At 35.0% G+C, this 20,282-nt stretch overlaps 1 pseudogene; it reads left to right on the top strand.

Annotated features, from left to right (window-relative positions):
* The first annotated feature begins 8,507 nt into the window (after positions 1-8,507).
* LOC112928613 (large ribosomal subunit protein uL30-like) lies at positions 8,508-9,311 on the top strand (annotated as a pseudogene).
* Positions 9,312-20,282: the final 10,971 nt, after the last annotated feature.

The raw sequence follows: 20,282 nt of genomic DNA, 5'->3' as shown, positions 1-20,282 counted from the left end.
TTTTTTTATTAGAGACACAGAGAGAGAGAGTGGGGGGTGGGGAGAGAGAGATTGAGAAACAAGCAGAGGGAGAAGCAGGGTCTATGCAGGGAACCTGACGTGGGACTCGATTCCGGGTCTCCAGGATCATGCCCTGGGCAGAAAGCAGCACCAAACCGCTAAGCCACCAGGGGTGCCCCATTTCCCAGTTTCTAAGGCTACTTAATGTTCCAGTACTTGATGTGTTACAACTGATCTAGTCAAGTCTCTAATGTCAAACACCTAGACTACATCTAATGTTCACTATTAAAAATGATGCTGATGTTTCTGGCCTTTATTGTTCTTTTTGGCCATGTAAACTACATTTACTTTGATTAAAACCTTCTCTAGAATTTCAGAAGACCGATAATTGGCTCAATTCCAATGGCAGCTACTTTTGTTTTCTTAGTAACCAGCATCTATTGCTTCAAATCCATTTCTTTCTTTCTTTCTTTCTTTCTTTCTTTCTTTCTTTCTTTCTTTCTTTCTTTCTTTCTTTCTTTCTTTCTTAAGATTTTATTTATTTATTCATGAGAGACACAAAGAAAGAGAGGCAGAGACACAGGTAGAGGGAGAAGCAGGCTCCATGCAGGGAATTGACATGGGACTTGATCCCCGGACTCCAGGATCACACCCCAGGCCGAAGCTGGTCCTAAACCGTTGAGACCCCCCGGGCTGCCCCAATCCATATATTTCTGTTGTCAAAGTGAAATCTAATATTTTGAGGCCCTTTAGTTAAATCATAATTTGGCACATTTTGAAACATCCAAACTCCCTCCCTCACAGCTTGAGTTAATAATGCAATTTTGAATTTAAGATACAAATTTTATCTATATTATTGTTTTTATTTTATTGTTTCCTTTAAAATATTCTGATACTTACATATGGTTTTAAAAACACAAGAATGTTTATATATAACTGGTTCTAGTGCCCACCCCCTATCATATTATACCCATTTCATGTTATTTGCCACTGTAGAAAACTTAAAATAACAGCTCTACTAAAATGTGTTTCACATACCATAAATTTCACTCTTTTAAAGTAATGATTTAGGGGGGCTTAATATACTTATGGATTTGTGTAACCATTACCATTATCTAACTCCAAAATATTTTCATCATCCCCAAAAGAAATCCCATACCTGATAGCAATTATGCTCTCTGCCCTCTCCTCTCAGTCTCTGAAAAACACTAATCTATTTTCTTTTTCTATGGTCTCTCTTATCTGAACATTTTCCTTAAATGGAATAAAACAAGCAATAAAATGTATTGATTAAAGAATCAATCCAGTGTTATGCAACAAATACTTATTGAATTATAGAATTGCTTGCTTATTTATTAATATAATCCTAGTTTTCCATGAGGCCTTAAAGATTGTCAGTGTTTCACTTTATAAGTAAAGGGAATTATGACTAGAAGGTGAAAAGATTGTCTCAGATCACTCAGAGTAGGGGCAACCCTGCTCTCAGGATTCCTAATTGAAGTTTCCTTTTTCTACACTCAGCTACAGGCACCCTATACTAAGACCCTCAAAAGACATACCAGTATATGATGAATGCTGACCTGAATGAGCTGTCTTGCTAGATAATATGAAATTCATCAAAGAAGGGAGAATTGGGAATGTGGGAGTGGTAATTATGCAGGTTGGCAAACCAATCAATGCTATTAACTGCAAAGATGCTCAGCTTAGAATCACTAAAAAGTATTTTCAAAATTATCTTTTATTTTGCACTCAAACAGTTTCCTTCTAGGAGCATAATTTCTTTCATATGTGCTTATTACATAGAATTAATTTTTAAATTTTATTTCAGACACCCTTTACTGTGTTGTGATTAGTTAACAGGCAGTATTGAGATGACCAGATCCTTTATTATTAGGTAAGGGATGGGGCTGGGGTAGGGGTGCTGAGAGTTGAATGTATGAACCAGAAACATAGAAAATTGAATCCTAGATGACTTTCAGCAACAAGCAAACACTGAAGTAAGAAAAAAAAATTAAAAGTGGTTAGAAAAAAAGCCCTGTTGTTATAGATTTGAACTATTAAAAATTATGTGTTAATTCATAGAGAATAAAGTCTTTATCTTAAGCTTTAAAGATTAGTTCAACTTTCACTGGCAGCAACAAGAAATGTTTCTCTTGTATCCTTCTAAAAGGTTTCATTAGGTTTTTATTTCTAATTAAAATCTGCCTTGTTCCATCCCCTTCCCTTCTTTCCCTCAGTTTCCTTAACCTTTCAGTCTTAAATTCATTAAGTAGGGCAAAGCAAAAGAGGTATTCACATTGGGAGGGGGGAGCATGCTGACCCAGACAGGGGTGGCCTAAGGTATCTCTACATATGTATGACTCCAAGCAGAGTATGGAAAACCTGAACATGATAGGGAGGGCAAGTCTGTAGAGGGGCAACCTGATGTGGGATGGAGGCACCAGAGCCCACATAGGATGAGAAGGCCATCCACGAGTTGGCGGAAGGAGCATGGGGGTGGCGGGTACCCAGTAATTTATGGCACAGTTCAAGTATATGGAAAGGAAAGCATCCTCACTGGATGTGATCCACTGTGGGAACCCACAGATGGTGAGGATGGTGTCTATATAGTGTATGCAGGTGTCCAGGAGACATAAGTCAAAGCTGAGCAGAGTGAAGAGGGTATCAGCACACAGAAGGGGTGGCAATGTCAATAGAATACTTATATAGAAGGAATTGGTCAAATAAGTAAATGCATAACATTAATGCAAACCAATCTTCTAACCTTCAGAGAAGGCAGTTACAAATATGAAAAAAGAGAACTCTATTATGATCTATGTGGTAGACAATTGAAATTGAAAACAGAGGATGAATATATGATTTTCAACATATGGATATAGAAATAAGCAGAGAGGTAAGTGTATATACATGTATGTCTTCATGTATGTATCATGTTCACTGAGGTGGCCTAGGATCAACAACACTTACAGCAATAAATATACCTAATGCTCAGTTCTTGGCTTCTAAATACCATTCTCCACCAAAAGGAAGTAGGATGCTATGGAAATGGGTGTTTCCAGCAGTGAGTCAGGTGGAGTAAAAGAATAGCCAGGGCATATTTTTTGCACCCAAAAGCAAACAAGCATTCAATGACTAGACCATGTCAAAAGGACATAAGGGACAACTTGAAGAGGCTCTTGTTGACCAAATCTGAAGCAATTTGAGTTTCAAAATAAAGTAATAGATTATAAAGCATTGACAAAAATAGGAACCGATGATTCTGTAATTTGATGAGTAATGGTTAAAAAGTAAGGACTCACAAGATATTTATAAATTTCAAAAGAGAAAACAGTGACTAGCAGACACCAGCTTAATTAAGTAATCAAAGTGAGCATCGTTAGTAGTATCACAGCTCAAAATAGTGTGCCACCTGATAGGACCCAGGGAGAAGGACGCACCATCACTTCTGCAATATTCCTCCTAAAAGTGCATAAATTAATATAATCATGAGTAAGCAAAAGACAGACACCAATTGAAGGACATTTGAAAAAATTACTACTCTCATTTTAAAAGGGTCAAGGTCCTGAAAGCCAAGAAAAGAACTAAAGAGCTGTCCCAAAGTGAGAGGGAATAAAGACCCATGAACTAAGTGTAGTGAAAGGTTCTAAACTGGATCCTTTCATTATAAAAGAATTATCGAGATAATTGGTATTACTAGAATAGGATTAGAGTCCAGATGATGGTAATGTATCTGTATTCATATCCTGGTCTGTTGTGATGAAGGAAGAGAAAAGGGACTATACTGCTTGTAGGCCAATATTCTGGCTGTTCAAAAGGATAAAAGACAAACTTCAAAACCACAGGTATCATAGAAAAAATTCTAAAGTAAGGCATTAAACGAACAAACAAAAAAACCACAAGTAAACACATGCTAAACTATTATGTGATCAGGAGGTATCAGGTCAAGTCAGCCCCACTCAAATGTTACAGGGATAAAAAAAAATAAAAAGTTGTTTGTGCTTTCCTGCACATTTCAGATTATATCAAAAATATTTTAAAATTTCAGTTAAAAAAGGATCTGAGTTTTAAATAATCATTATCATTCAGTTCTTTACATCACATACAGAACCCAACATATGACTTCAGGAATCAGAAATATCTCATTAGGCTCAGCAGGATTGTCATTTCTGAATTTTCACACCTAAGAGAAAACAAAGCAGATCCATAAAAGAACTGTGCCTCTTTGTCAGCTGTAAGGGAACATTTGCTAATCAAAGCTCAGCTTTCTTTCTGCTTCTTGCATACAATTTTTTTTTAATTTTTTTTTTAAATTTTTTATTTATTTATGATAGTCACAGAGAGAGAGAGAGAGGCAGAGACACAGGCGGAGGGAGAAGCAGGCTCCATGCACCGGGAGCCCGATGTGGGATTCGATCCCGGGTCTCCAGGATCGCGCCCTGGGCCAAAGGCAGGCGCCAAACCGCTGCGCCACCCAGGGATCCCTTCTTGCATACAATTTTGTTGTGCATGTTTGCCATATATCTCCTGAATCCAGACCCTAATACAGTATTTGATGCAATGTTAACAGTATTAATACCTAATACAATATTAACAGAAATATTAGAAGTAATCAAGCAAACTCTTAAGTATCACTTACTATATATACCAGGCATTGCTCTCAGCATATAACATCCAGTAATTCATTTATTTACACAGCAAGTCAATAAGATTATGCTAATATCATTCCCATTCTACAAATGAGGAAACATATACAGAGAAATTAAGCTACTTACTCAAGGTCATACAGCTAGAAAATGTCAAAGCTAGAATTTAAAATGGAGTATTTGACTCTAGAGTCACATAAATATTTCTTTACTAAAATTTCATGTATTTACTTCCCTTGAGTGATTTGTTAAGGATGAAAAGCCTAAGTCCCCCCACTGGATCACTTTTACAAAATTACCCAAAACATGATGTAGCTCTGGTTTCTTTTAAAAATATATCAGCATCTAAGAGGAATATAGGCCAACATATCTTATTTTCATTATATGAACAATATAAGTCATATTTTTAGGAGACCCACTTTTTCTGTTATTATACAAAAGCCATCCATTTTAAAATAAATAGAAATTTTGAAACTGAAATATTTTATACATATTTTCTTATAAGTACAATCTCACAAATTGAAAGAAAACATTCAAAACTAAATTCTGAAAATGTCATGATATATTAATCCATTGCTTCAACAAATATTATTGAATAAGCATTATGCACCAACTCTATTCAAGGCACTGAACAAAAGATTACAAAAAGGAAAAAGGAGCCAATTAAACTAGTAAGATTATACAGAAGTCTCACTAATAAATCTCGTTTTTTAAATAAGATGTAAAAAGTTTCATTCATTCAAAATATTTTTTACTATATCCTAGAATGTGGTTGTAGGTATGAAGACATCAATGACAAAAAAGAACAAAAAGAAGCTTAAGGAAGACACTGAGAAAAATACCTCAAATATTGTCACTAAATCCAAAACAAACTATTTTTTGTTTGCAAATAGAAATGCTTGATGTCCAATCCATTCATTGGCTATAGTAAATCAAGTGATCTTTAAAAGGCCCTTTAAGAGCAACAACAACAACTACTGACTTCAGGGAATATGGACACCTGTTCAGAAAATTATTTACAATGTCCTTGAATCATACTACTATGGGCACTCACACACTTAACACCATGGCACCTATGTCTAACACCAGCCTTGTTTCCTCTCTCTTTCTATGTATTTTAGGTCTTGGGTATAATAAAATGAAAAGACTGCCACCTACTGAAGTACAGGTAACTACATTTGGAATCTTAAGGCATGTGTAATTTAACCCTCTAGAGCCAATCTCTTTTCTATTGCAGACATCACCTATTTTGAGGCATTTGGGGAACAACTAGCATACATGTTGTGACTGGCAGTTGATCAGGAATAATTCTCAAAAAAGTCACTCCTTGAGTGACGAAATAAAGTAATAAGGTAATTCTCAACTCAATAAAATTAATCAAAGCAACATAGCAGGGTTTATATATATATATATATATATATATATATATATATATATATATATCCTAATGTAAGTACTGAAATTGTGTTTCCCTATTCACCTTTTCTGCTTGGTGAGGCTGTTAACAACCTTTTTATGGCTGTGGTAGTAAAATCAAAATGGTCAACTAAAGGGCTATAAAAACTATCAAAAGAAAGGAAAACAAATCATAAAGATTTCCTAGGCCTTTCTGTGTTTGCATTTTCATTCATTGTCATCCCTAACGCTTGCTATGTGTAAGTTCACAAAATCTCACCCCATAGATAAAAGTGAAGAGGCTCTTCAAAATTCATACTACAGCAAGCAAGCAACAATAATATCACTGACAGTGAGGGGAATATTTTTCCTTGGTAATAGAAAAAAACAGATTTTTCCCATTAATCATAATTACCTGAAGTTTAAGGAAAAATTATGTTAAGAAATCAAAAATTAACTCATTAGGAGAAAATAGTAAATCACCTTCAAATTTGCTGTTCATGAATGTTGAGATTAATTAGCTAAAACAGAAAAGGCACAGATGTAGATACCACCTAATTTACAGAAAAGTTACCTGAATGATGCCAAACATTCTCCAAATACAAATAAAAGTTTGATTAATGGCTTAACAGCCAATGAAGCTCATTTAAATTCGCTCACAGGGGAAAATGTAATTCTCAAACTAAGCTAATAGTTTCCCTGTTCCTTGAACTAAATTAACTTTATTAACTTCATTGTTTAAATTCAGGATTACTTAACATTTAAAGTGTGTTTACTATTAAAAATTAAATAGCTGATTTCATCACTCTAATAAGTCATTAATAAAATGCTAAAAAATAAACAAAGCCAACCCAAATCACATCTGCTAACTTGTTAATGTGTCAGATTATTTTTGGAAATGGTTCCATATGTATGCATAATTCTCACATGCATACATATATATATTATGCATCCTAAAATATTTTGCTATTATTTTAAAGTTTCAAGGGCATGAATTTTGTATACAAATAAATCAGAGCCCTCAAGTTACTTCTGAAGAGCCAAAGTACTGTATTTGATACAAAATTTCCCCCAAAATTAAATGCATGCAGAAATGGAAGTTTTCTTTTAGGCAGAAATACTGACAGTAGCAGCACAAGTTATTGAGTTCTAGTAATATCTTAGAAGAAGCATACAAAGGAATTTAGGGAGAAGGAATCTTGAGGTATACAACTTTCTAAAGATTCACCAAGATAGACTAATAAAGTATGTCAGAATATTTGCTCAGCCATCACAAGAACAAATTATTCTATCTCTAGATTTTGGCGGGCTATATATAATTAGACACATATATAATTTTAATATTCTTCCAACTTGCCTATAGGTTTGAAAATTCTGGTAACACATGTCACATGTTGGAGACAAGAAATAGAAGATAGCTCAAGAACAGGAAAATTTCTATTTGATATGCCATTCAATATGCCATTCTTGAGTACTATTGATGTGTACTTCAGTCCAAATAAATATTTTTATCATCATGCTCTAATACAAGAATTGATGATGCCGACAAGATAGGTATATATCAGTAATGATTTGCTATCTGTGGGTATTTCAGGGTCTTATTGTTTAGAAGCCCAAACAGATTGAAAGTCTTATCAATTGTCATGCAATCTCAGGCATCCAAATCAGTAAAGAAGATTAAAGAACAGATATTGAAAGGACTAGCCAAAGAGCTAGGTAGATGCGGTCCTTTGAAAAGCATTCTCATCACTTTGAGCTCATTCTAATCAATACAACCTCAGGAATAAACTCTGGGAAATAAAGTACTTAAATCCTTTAGCATATTAATGCATATGTAAGCCATACTAGTCAAAATGGTCATTTTGAAAAGTAGACTTAGTTTCTACTTCTGGAATGTAAAAGGGAAGAGTTCTACCTGGACCTACTCCTGAGGGAAATTGATAAAAATTACTCTGTTTAAAGATTTATTTATTTATGAGAGAAAGAGAGAGAGCATGAATGGGAGGAGAGTCAGAGGCAGAGGGAGAGAGAATCCTCCAGTAGATTACCTGCTAAGCAGGAGCTTGATGAAAGACTCAATCTTAGGCCCCCGACACTGTGACCTGAGCCAAAATCAAGAGTCAGCCACCTCACTGACTGAGCCACCCAGGCACTTCAATGGTAAAAATTATTTTTTTAAAGATTTATTTAAATTCTCTGGAAATAGTCATAAGGTCATACGGTAAATGGAGAAATATTTGAATCAAGAAAACCCAGAAATAACAATGAGCATTTGTGGTATCTGTACTACAAATTGATCCCTTCCTCCTCCAAACCAGCCTAGTATAATAAAAGCTCTATTATAGTCTGATGTCACAGACTTTTCCCTTCCTTTAATGACTTAACCAACAAATTTTTTTCAGTCAACATACAAATTATTGGTGGTGGATACTGTAATAATAATAAATCCTAGTCCTCTTTTCTGGCTGGAACCATGGAGGGTGCAGAAGAGAAGAAGAAGGTTCCTGCTGTGCCAGAAACCCTTAAGAAAAAGTGAAGGAATTTCGCAGAGTTGAAGATCAAGTGTCTGAGAAAAAAGTTTCCCCAAAAGATGCTTTGAAAGGCAAGGAGGAAGCTTATCTATGAAAAAGCTAAGCATTACCACAAGGAATACAGGAAGACGTACAGAACTGAGATTCGAATGGTGAGGATGGCGAGAAAAGCTGGCAACTTCTATGTGCCTGCAGAACCCAAATTGGCATTTGTCATCAGGGTCAGAGGTATCAATGGGGTGAGTTCAAAGGTTCGAAAAGTGTTGCAGCTTCTTCGCCTTCACCAGATCTTCAGTGGCACCTTTGTTAAGCTCAACAAGGCTTCAATTAACATGCTAAGGGTTATGGAACCATATATAGCATGGGGGTATCCAAACCTGAAGTCAGTGAATGAATTGATCTACAAGTGTGGTTACAGCAAGATCAATAAGAAGCAAATTGCCCTGACAGATAACACATTGATTGCCCAGTCTCTTGGTAAATACAGCATCATCTGCATGGAGGATCTGATTCACGAGATCTAAAACATTGGAAAACATTTCAAAGAGGCAAACAACTTTTTATGGCCCTTTAAATTATCTTCTCCACATGGCAGAATGAAGAAAAAGACCACTCATTTTATAGAAGGTGGAGATGCTGGCAACAGGGAAGACCAAATCAATAGGCTTATTAGAAGGATGAACTAAGGTATCTACCATGATTATTTTTGTAATCTGGTCAGTTAATAAATGACTACTTTCAAATGGGAAAAAAAAAAAGAATTAAAAAATAAAATGAATCCTAGTCCTTGAGTACTCCTATCATGAAAGAGTATAATTATAATAATTGTAATAAGAGTAATGGTGAGCATACATACAATGTGTTGATGGAGCTTGTAAGAAGACCTACAAACACTTAAGAAATCAGAGGAAGTGGCATCTGAATGGATTCCTGAAAAAGCATGGAGTAGTGGCAAGACAAGCCAGCTGTATACCAGGGTATGCACAAGTTTAGAGGCAAGAAAAACTGAATACCCAGCCCTCAAACTACAATCACACAGTATGGCTAGAAAGCAAAATTCAAGGATAAGGAGGAAGGCTTGGGGACAACACTGTAAGTAGAAATCATGTTTTCTCATTGATTGGCAGAAGTGAAGTCAAACTTGATGATTACAAATGGGTACCACCAACTTCTGCAGTACCATATTGTCCCATACCGTGTCCTCTATTGCTATGGATCCCAGTTAGTGTGTCTTACATGTGTTGCTAGCCAGTATCAGAGATTCAGTAAGAATTAAGAAAGATTTTATTTGCAATTTATAATCAATGTTTTCAAAATGCCACATTTTTTCAATCTCAAATGTTCATGTTCCCTCTTCAAACCAAGTCACTTGGTATCATTTTGTTTATAGGTCTTAACTCTCTTACATTTTACTATTGTTTTTTTCTTCTGCTAGAATATAAGTGCTGTGAAAGCAGAAAACCTATCTTTCTTGTCTTTGCTGCATCTTCAGTGCCTGGAACAGTATATGATACAGGCACTCAGCTAATATACATAAATGAATGAATATTTATTAATCTCCCATTAGTTCCCAATTTTTTATTTGTTTAAACTAAAAACTTTGAGATTATATTAAATCTATACACCTTTAAAAAGATTTCCTATGAATGGAAGGGGAATTGATGATAGGGGAGGCCCTAGGAAAGAGTCAAAACACTGTTGTTTTTCTCAAACCTTAGTTTTTTGAAAGACAGATATCATATCCTTGAGAAAGCTGAGAACATAGTCTTAACTGTCTCTTTGGTCTGAAAAAGTCTCATCAAAATATTGACCTTTGGAGCACATGCCAGACACTACTGATCTTCCTAGGTAAGCAAGAATCCAAAGCTCCATCTGGATTTTCTATTTGCCTTTGTAATATTTAGTTTTGAGAAACCTGACTTACATGGTTGCCATGGAAATGAGCACAATGATGAATCATGAAGCTTTCAGAAGAGAGCTGCATAAATGTAAGAGAGTGCTATTTTTATTAATGTTTGTTTAAAAAAATTGTTAATTCTCAGGGCAAGAAAGATACTATAGAAAATGAGAAAAGTTGATTATTGCAGTTCTTACCCAGGTTATGTTTTGTAAATTCTACAAAAAAATAAATACATTGTTGCGATGAATCAAAGCAAAATAAGAAGACTACATCTATATGTTAATTTATTATTTTATAAATGTAGGTATATCATAAATCATAAGCCCTTTGAATCAATATACCTAATATAACAGCAATTTATTCAAATGTGTGCATAGTTTCTTTTGTCCAGTCTTGGCCTCATAAAAGATGTCCACTTTCTTCTCTTTTTTAAAAATCTTTATTCAATTCCAGTTAGCTAACATGCAGTGTAATATTAGTTTCAGCTATACAAGTTAGTGATTAGACACTTCTCTACAGCACTTGGTTTATTTTCAACTATAAAACTCAGTTCATGTTTTAAAGCCAAATAGCACTAAATAAGCAATTAAATAAATAATGAATAAAATGTAATAATTGTCGACTATAAAAGTAAACCAATTTATTTCATAAGCAGCATTTGCTTTTGCTGCCTGATATAAGAAGAAACAAGTACAGATCTGTCAACTCAATATGGCAACTGTAGTGGGAAAGTGGGAAACCAGTATTACATGAAATGCTTATTGACCAGAACTTGCGACAATAAAAAGCCACAGGATACAATCAGATTTCTCATATGGAAAATGAACACCAAGGAACAACAAGCCTCACCTTTCTGTGGCATATTTTTAATGATCTTTTCATTATTTTTTTCATGTATAGAAATTTTATCAAGTTCAATAATTTTAAACTGGCTTTATTCAGAAAACATGTAATAGCTACAGTAAATTGGTACAATGATTTCCCACCATGATTAGTACTCGTAACGTATGCTGGCCCTTCTGATTTCAAAATAAATGGTTTCTTTTATTTCATGGTGGCTACTACCATTTTTAAAGATTATTACCATACCTGAATGGTATTCATTAAGCATGATACGTTTTCCTCTTTTGTTTCCAAACTAATTTTAGAATTATTTTGTCATTTAGAGAAAGAAGGTAACATGAGAACTGGTAAGCTAAGATGAAACCTATCTACAGGTGACTAGTTTGCCAGATGTTAAGGGAAATTTGTCACATAGCATGCTTCCCCTTATTATGTTAACAAGCATAAAATAAAACCTCCTTTTCAATTTAACTTTTAAGTCCTGATAAGGCTCTGGAGTTTCTTTCTATAAGAAGTAAGTATCTTTTTCTGCATGAAGCATAAGAGGATTTAAGAATTACCTTTAAGGTTCCTACAATTATAACTCATTTGAACTTGATAAGTCTCGTTTACCCTCCCAAGAATGTTATATTATCACATCAATAAATAATACAAAATACATTTGCCTGTTATGGAAGGTCAAGAAAAGTAATTTTCTTCTGGTGATAGGGAGAAATATTAAGAGATGAAGGTAATGTTCAAATGATTGTGTGTGGTTTTGAAGTAACCTGCCGTGATGGAATAATCAATAGCTAACCAGGAAGACCTTCATTTGATCATTCAAGCCTCATTGCTCATGAGCATTATTAAGTATTCTCTTGGTTTCTCAGCAGGTTTTCTTTGAAGTTGCCACACACAACATTTTTTTTTTTTGCATGGAGAATTATAATTCCCAAGAAAATGTGATACTGATGTGTAGCTATAAGATAAAAGACATAAATTTGCATATTTATTAATTGCTCACTGACCTTGGATTATAAGATTATTTTTACCAAAATATTCTTGTCTGTTCTTGAAAAATCAGTTCTGCCAAACAGCCAACCATAGGCTATCGATCATGTGGTCATGTTGGACATAGGAAAAACATTTAAAGATTTTTATTTATTTATTTGAGAGAGAGAAAGAGTTAGTAACAGAGAGCACAAAGGTGGGGCAGGGAGAGGGAGAAGCAGGCTCCCCGCTGAGCAGATAGCCCACACGGGGCTCAATCCCAGGACCCTGGGATAACCTGAGCCAAAGGCAGATGCTTAACCCACTGAGCCACCCAAGCACCTCTAGAAAAAAACAGTTAAATCATAGCTGTTACAGTGTTTGTGAGAATTTCATAAAGAAGAAAGTCATCTTTTTCATCCAAATATTTTTTGTTAAAAGTTAAATAAGTTAAAATTGTTTTCTTCAGGCATGTCATATTTGCCAACAAAATTATTAATGAAAGCATTTGTGGAGTCAAAACTGAAACTTAGAGCCACTGTGCACATGAGCAAATATGAATCAGAACACAAGTGTTAGCTCACTGAGAGGACTTTTATGCACAACTACAAAGGACCTGTAACCAAAAGCATTAAAACAGTTGATGTTTACAAAAATCCAAGATCCTAAAAAATTCCTGTCATTTCCGAAGAAAACTCTTAGGAAGGAGTCAATTTTGACTAGCTTTATGATTTCAATATAAAACATATATGTATTTTTTCAAAATATTTCCAAAACCCATCCTAAGGGTAAGATTGAAATGAAATTTACACTGAAGCTAATCCACGATGCCTCAATAATGACAAAACTTTCATTCTAAAACCATGTTCCCCACTCAGTCAAAATAATTTATTAGAATTTACTATGGGCCAAGATTTATAGTAAGAACTGAAAATACAAAAATAAATAAGCCACATTCTTTACTCTCAAATAATGAGGAAGTGAGGCACACAAACAGATTGCGTTATCCTGCCATGGAACTATGCTCAGAAGAAGCCTGATCTACCTGGGAATGTCAAGAGAATGTCCATAGACAAAGCGATGCTTTAAATTAGTCTAGATGAATAAATTTGTTATACTGAGAAAATATGAGAAGATAATCTGTGGAAAGAGCATAGATTTGGAAAAGAATCGGAGTTTTGTAACTCATGGGTGATCTGAAAATTGTGAAAAATTCATAGAATGCAAAAGGTAAGGCAGCTAATATAGCTGAAGAGGGATTTGTTTCCATACTTTTAATATTTTCAATAGTTTAGAAAAGAGAGAAAAGTTTGAACACAGATTCAGTTATAGTAGGGATAACATTAAGAAGCCTAATCAATAAAACATTAAGTACATTTGAGTACATTGGTAAATAAGAGGAAAGTTAAAAGTTAAAGATGATACTAGTCCTTCTTGCATAGATTTTAAGTCAATAGCAATGTCATTAACCAAAATGGGAGATAGAAATAAGGGACTGACAAGGAAAGTGAATTCTAGTTTGGACATTAGACAATTCAAGTTTGAATTTCCTGAGGAATACCTACAAGTAATGCAAAAAGTTATATACTAATAGAGAAATGGATCTCAGGAGAGAGTTCAGGTGCAGGGCACATGTAGTTAGAAGTAAATAGCTCTAGATAGTACCTGAGATCCTGAAGCCAATATCTTCACTCAGGGAGAAGAGGAAAAAAATAAAATCTCAGAGAATCCCAAATTTTAAGGAATGAAGGAAAATGAGGAGGGGTAAAATTTTGGAGGAAATCTCTAAGGGTATGGAGGTGAAAAGGGGACAAATAATAAAGTAGAATGATTTTTTGGAAATCAAGAAAAAGTTATATAAAGGAAGAAAGGCAGAAGACCTTTGTCAAGACCATGAAAACTGAAGAAAGTTCAAAGAAGAAACTAAAATAGATGACTGGATTTAGCAATCAGAAAATAAACCACTGCACTTTTCAAGAAGACTTTCTTTACAGTAGAAATACAAACCTGGTTAGTGGGCTAAAGAGTAGGAATGAGGTGATAATGTGGGAAGAATAAATTTATACTATCTGGCCTCCGAGTTCCAGAAAGATGGAAGAAGGTGACCAAAGCAGGCTAGCTTAAAGGCAATGAATGATAAGTGAGTGCAGACTTGCTGTTGATGTTTCATTTTATTTTTGTTCAGAGAAAGAAGAGCAAATAGTGTGCTTTTAAACAAAAGAACTTTTAAACAAAGTGACTACAGAGAGGCAAGCATGAATGTACAAAGCCCTAAAGAATTTGCAGATGAGAGATTTAATCTTCAAAAAAGGAAGCTGCACTGCTTGCTCTCAGATAACACAGATACAAGGACACATGGAAGGATAGGTAAGTTTAGAAACAGAAAGAGGAAAAGTGATAAAATTTGCAAATAGGCTACTCGGACTATAGTCTTCTCATCTTCAGAAAGGATGTTAAAAACCATCCAGCATTGTGTTACATATGTATCAAATCACATGGTACTTAAAATACTAAGAATGTTTAACCAAGAATTCCTAGCATAACTAAGAATTGTTGGCTAGAGATTTATATATAAACTTAATGGTCTTTTAAAAACTACTATCCTCTCACTCATTTTTTATTGTTATTCTACCTTAAGAAGCAAATCTGAAAAACTAGTTCATTCAAATTTTATTCCTTCAAAGCACAGTTAAATCACAAATGATAGGAAAAATTGTCCAAAATTTGGAAATGCACAAGCGATTACTATGGATCTTTAAGAGGCATGTTCCATATTTTCTAGTGGGCTTTCTGGGAATTATCTGATTCTATAAAATGAACATCTTTGACTTTCTATCGAGTAGACTGTTTTATATCTCTCTAGTAGCAGAAGATAATTTGAATAAGTCTGATATGAATGCAAATTATTCTTATCCATAACAATGCCATTTATTGTCCTCTATAGTATTAATCAGTTTTACATCTATTATCAAATTCATTTTTACATTCCTGCATGTGTGCAAGCACGAGCACACACACACACACACACACATCCCCCACATACACACATCAACTCTTCAGTTTCTCCTTTGAACTGCTTTTAACATCATATTGGTTCCCTTACTAATTAATGAATTTTAAGAATTTTTTGATACGCGTTTATTTTGTATTTTTAAGAAATCATGAGTTTGCCTTTTTAAAATTGAGCTTTGGCACAAGTTAGTTAACTGGATAACTACATTTAAGAAATACATGTCTAGAAGATTACCCTCCAAATCTTCTAAATAAACCTCATTATATCAACCTTACAGCATTAATAATATAAATTTATAATCAGCCTCCCATTTATATGGATTTATCACTTGAATGTATTTCATTTTTGTCAAATAAAATTAAATGTATCTAATTAAATTAGGATTATATATATTTGTATAGTAATAGAATCTCTACTGAGAAAAAAATGTTACACAGAATGAATATTAACAAGAATGTTGAAGAGTATATCCTTAGTCACTGCAGAGCTATTTTTACAATAAAACCTGCACTTTGTCTAATGAGTTCCCCTGGGAATTAAGAAAAAAATACATTGAAATGGAAAAAATGCAAGTGGAAATTTCAGCGTAGGAACTACATGTAAAGCCTATGTAAGTCCTAGCTTTACATTTAGGGTAAATATTGTCAACATATTTTTAATGCCCTAAGTTTTCATATAATGAAATGGGAGATATTATTCAACCCTTTAATTATATCAGTAAAATAGGGATCCCTGGGTGGCGCAGCGGTTTGGCGCCTGCCTTTGGCCCAGGGCGCGATCCTGGAGACCCGGGATCGAATCCCACATCAGGCTCCCGGTGCATGGAGCCTGCTTCTCCCTCTGCCTGTGTCTCTGCCTCTCTCTCTTTCTCTCTGTATGACTATCATAAATAAATAAAATTTAAAAAAAAAAATTAAAAAAAAAATTATATCAGTAAAATAAAATTAATGTAAAAATGTGTTATTTGAAAAAGCAGATATAGATTAACAAAATGTGAACCATGATCCTTTTAAGAAAATAGATATGGATTTACTGATCTTAATTCACTGATGCCATAAAAAATAATTTATTGTGTTAACTCCATTTTACCTCAGAAATAAACATTTTCATGACTCAGGGAATGCATTATTCAGATTACCCAGAAGTGTTCACCTTCCCTACTTAGCGATTCATATAAAAAGACTCACCCATTTTATATACAGAAAAAGCCATTTGTAGAATGCCCATACCCACAAGAAACAAACCAAGCCACACTATTATTTGACTTTAAATATGTGACTGTGCAATGAGATTTTATAATTCAATCTTTTAAGAGATAACTGTAAGAATAGGACCAGCATACTCTAAATTTTTCAAAACTTGAGATTTTGCTTACATCTATGTTTTAATATTTTACCATAGATTAAGTATAGTACTTATGAAAAAATACTCGGGATACAATTTGAAATGGAAAACTCATATAAAAAAACATAAAATGTCAAATGGATAAAATATTATATAGATATACACACACACGAACACAGACATGTATACATGTACAAACATATGTTTTATTATATCTAATTATATATATATTACATATTTTATTATACATATATATAAGTTGAAAGGAAATTCTCTGAATTCTGGGCTGTTAATTGTAATATTTCCTGGACCAGTTTTTGTCACTTTTTCATAACTGATTATTTTCAATTTTTTGTCAGTGAAATGAAAATTACCAAAAAAAAAAAAAAAAAAAGAAAAAATCCATGCTTCTCCATTTGTCATACACTGAGCTATACCTATTTTTCTGTCTTCAAAATTTCATCTGTCATTTCTTCACTCAGGTGTGTCAGAAGCTCAAGAAGAATCACAATCCCCTTGGTTTTCATAATTGTTTCTACCTTTGTAATTGAATTGAATTCACTCAGAGTAGTTTATAAGCTTCCAGCTATGGCAGGTTTTCTTGTTAACACCTTGTCCCTGATACATTATAAATGTTTTACATCCTTTCATGCCCATTTCAAGTAAGTCACGTGGCTGTTACAAAAAGAATCTACTCTGAAGCCATGCCTGTAACTAATTGGGCTGAGCATTTGCAAAGTTAGCATGGAACTGATTAATTTCAAGGACAAAAGAATGTATTTTATTTTTTTAAAGATTTTATTTATTAAAAAAGAATAATTTATTTATTCATGAGAGACAGAGAGAGAGAGAGAGAGAGAGAGAAACACAGAGACACAGGCAAGGGGAAAAGCAGGCTCCATGCAGGGAGCCCAACATGGGACTCGATCCCAGGTCTCCAGGACCACACCCTGGGCCAAAGGCAGGCGCTAAACTCCTGAGCCACCGGGGCTGTCCAAGAATGTATTTTCAGTAGTTACTATTTAAATTGAAGCAAATATCCTTATCCTAACATACTTTTTATTTACCAATTATCATATTCCTTGAGTTCTACTTGGTTACAAAGTAAATGTGTAAAATGAAAATGGGATTTGTGAAGGCATTTTTGGTGTACTGGAATGATTAAGAAGCATTAATTTTAATCTAGTATTTAGGAAAGTCCCTTGGAAATGCAATATAATTTCTGGAGCCAAGGGAATCTTAGAAGATAGTGGCTTTAGTGACTTTAAGTTTGGTTAGCCTCTCCGTTCTCACATGTCCACCTTTGTTGAGAAAGTAGCTACTGGGAACAGGTAGACAGGGTCTGGGAAGGTGAAAGTGAGGTCCCAATTCTGTCTTCCTCTGGTGGATATGGATAGTTTCTCTGGACCATAGGTGGATCAGAAGAGCATCAGGGAGGCCTAAGACAGGAATTAGATTACCAGAGGAGGCCTGTTCTCCTTGGAGCCCAAACCCTCAGCAATTGCTGAAGAGGTGGATTGAGACCACCTCATCTGTTAGGCTAAAAGACCTAAGAACACAGGGAGCAGAGAAGCTTTCTCCTATGCATCCAGCGGTGACTGACAAGTTGTCAACTGCTACAACATCAACCCACATAAACAGAGAACACTGCAACTTACATGGGCTGCCAACACTTAAGGCACCCAGCAACCAACATACAAGGAAAATTACCACAAGCTCAATGAGACCACATCAAGACAAAAGAAGAAATGGACAAGTAAAATGAGCCCTGGATGATATGAAAGATCCAGGAAGGGAACTATAACAACATGATCAAACCTAAAATAAAAGCATAAGAACACATCAATATGCTTAAGAAAAACACAAAACAAGTTTCTGGAAATAAAATGCATCATTTTCAAGCTAAACAAATGTGCTCAAGTAGAGAAAGAAGTTACATCATGATGACATCTGAATTAGTAGAATAACACGATCTGCTAAAACCTTTTAATAACTTCCCTTCATATTCAAAATAAAACTGAAATTTCTTACCATGGCTTGTAAGGTCCATTATGAGCTTGCATTTCACTGCTCTCTGACCTAGAATCTAGAATCTAATTGTCCCCCCATACTGTATTCCAGACACATTTCTTAAACACCATAGGCGTGATCATGCCTCCAAGACTTTGGTACTTGTTATTCCCTCTCCTAGATAGCCATGTGTGTGGTTCCCTCATTTCATTCTGGTCTTTGTTCAACTACCATTTCATTATATAATATCTTTGGTCTCCCTGCCTAAAACTGCTACAGCCATACTCTGTCTAAACAGTTATCCATCCTTATTTATCTTTATAGTATGCATCATGTAGCATACATTTAATTATTCATTTTTAAAAGTTTTATCTTTTCCCTAACAAAAATATACTGTCCATGGGATTCCCGGGTGGCTCAGTGGTTGAGCATCTGTCTTTGGCTTAGGGCATGATCCTGAAGTCCTAAGATAGAGTCCCGCATCCGGCTCCCTGCAGGGAGCCTGCTTCTCCCTCTGCCTGTGTCTTTGCCGCTCTCTCTCTCTGTGTCTCTCATGAATAAATAAACAAAATCTTAAAAAAAAAAAAAAAAAGAATATACTATTCATGAGCATGTATGAATCCCTAGTGTCTAGAACAATGCCTGGGATAAGGTAGACACTCAATAGTCATTGAATCAGTAAACAAAGAAGTAGATGAATGAGTAGAATGAAAGTTTAATTTAAAATATCCTTTTGGGGTACCTGAATGGCTTAGTTAGTTAAACATCTGCCTTCATGATCCCAAAGTCTTGGGATTGAGACCCCCATAAAGTCCCATCTCGAGCCCCAAGTCGGGCTCTGTGGGGAGTTTGCTTCTCCCTCTCCCTCTGCCTCTACCTCCTGCTTGTGGGTACTGGCTCTTTCTCAAAAAAAAAAAAAAAAAAAAAAAAAAAAAAATTAAATTAAATTAAATATCCTCTCAATATCTTCCATTCGTGATCTTTGTTAAAAAGTAATGAGAAGGGATCCCTGGGTGGCGCAGCGGTTTAGCGCCTGCCTTTGGCCCAGGGCACGATCCTGGAGATCCAGGATCGAATCCCACGTCGGGCTCCCGGTGCATGGAGCCTGCTTCTCCCTCTGCCTGTATCTCTGCCTCTCTCTCTCTCTCTCTCTCTCTCTGTGACTATCATAAATTAAAAAAAAAAAAAAAAGTAAAGAGAAGGGCAGCCCCAGTGGCCCAGTGGTTTAGCGCCATCTTCAGCCTGGGGTGTGATCCTGGAGACCCAAGATCAAGTCCCACATCAGGCTCAGGCTCCCTGCATGCAGCCTGCTTCTTCCTCTGCCTGTGTCGCTGCATCTCTCTCTGTGAGTATGTCATGAGTAAATAAATAAAATCTTAAAAAAAAAAAAAAGTAATGAGAAGCTCTGTGGAAATGGAAACGAATTCCTATTTTTACTATGCAGGTGTATGAAAGTGCTGAAATAGTGACGGCAAATAGCAAAAGCAGTGGCTACTAGGAAATTATTTACTACTTCGGTGAATTGCATTAATTATTCACAATCACTTGCTTCCTCTGCACCTTTCCCAGGCTTCCTTGTAGTAAGATTATAGTTAGCTGGCCAATTGATCTTGGGCTTAAGTGATTTGCTTTAG

Source organism: Vulpes vulpes, chromosome 4 (genome assembly GCF_048418805.1).
Source record: "Vulpes vulpes isolate BD-2025 chromosome 4, VulVul3, whole genome shotgun sequence".
NCBI lineage: Eukaryota > Metazoa > Chordata > Mammalia > Carnivora > Canidae > Vulpes > Vulpes vulpes.
Note: the sequence above shows the minus strand (reverse complement) of the source record. Positions and strands in the feature narration are given on the sequence as shown.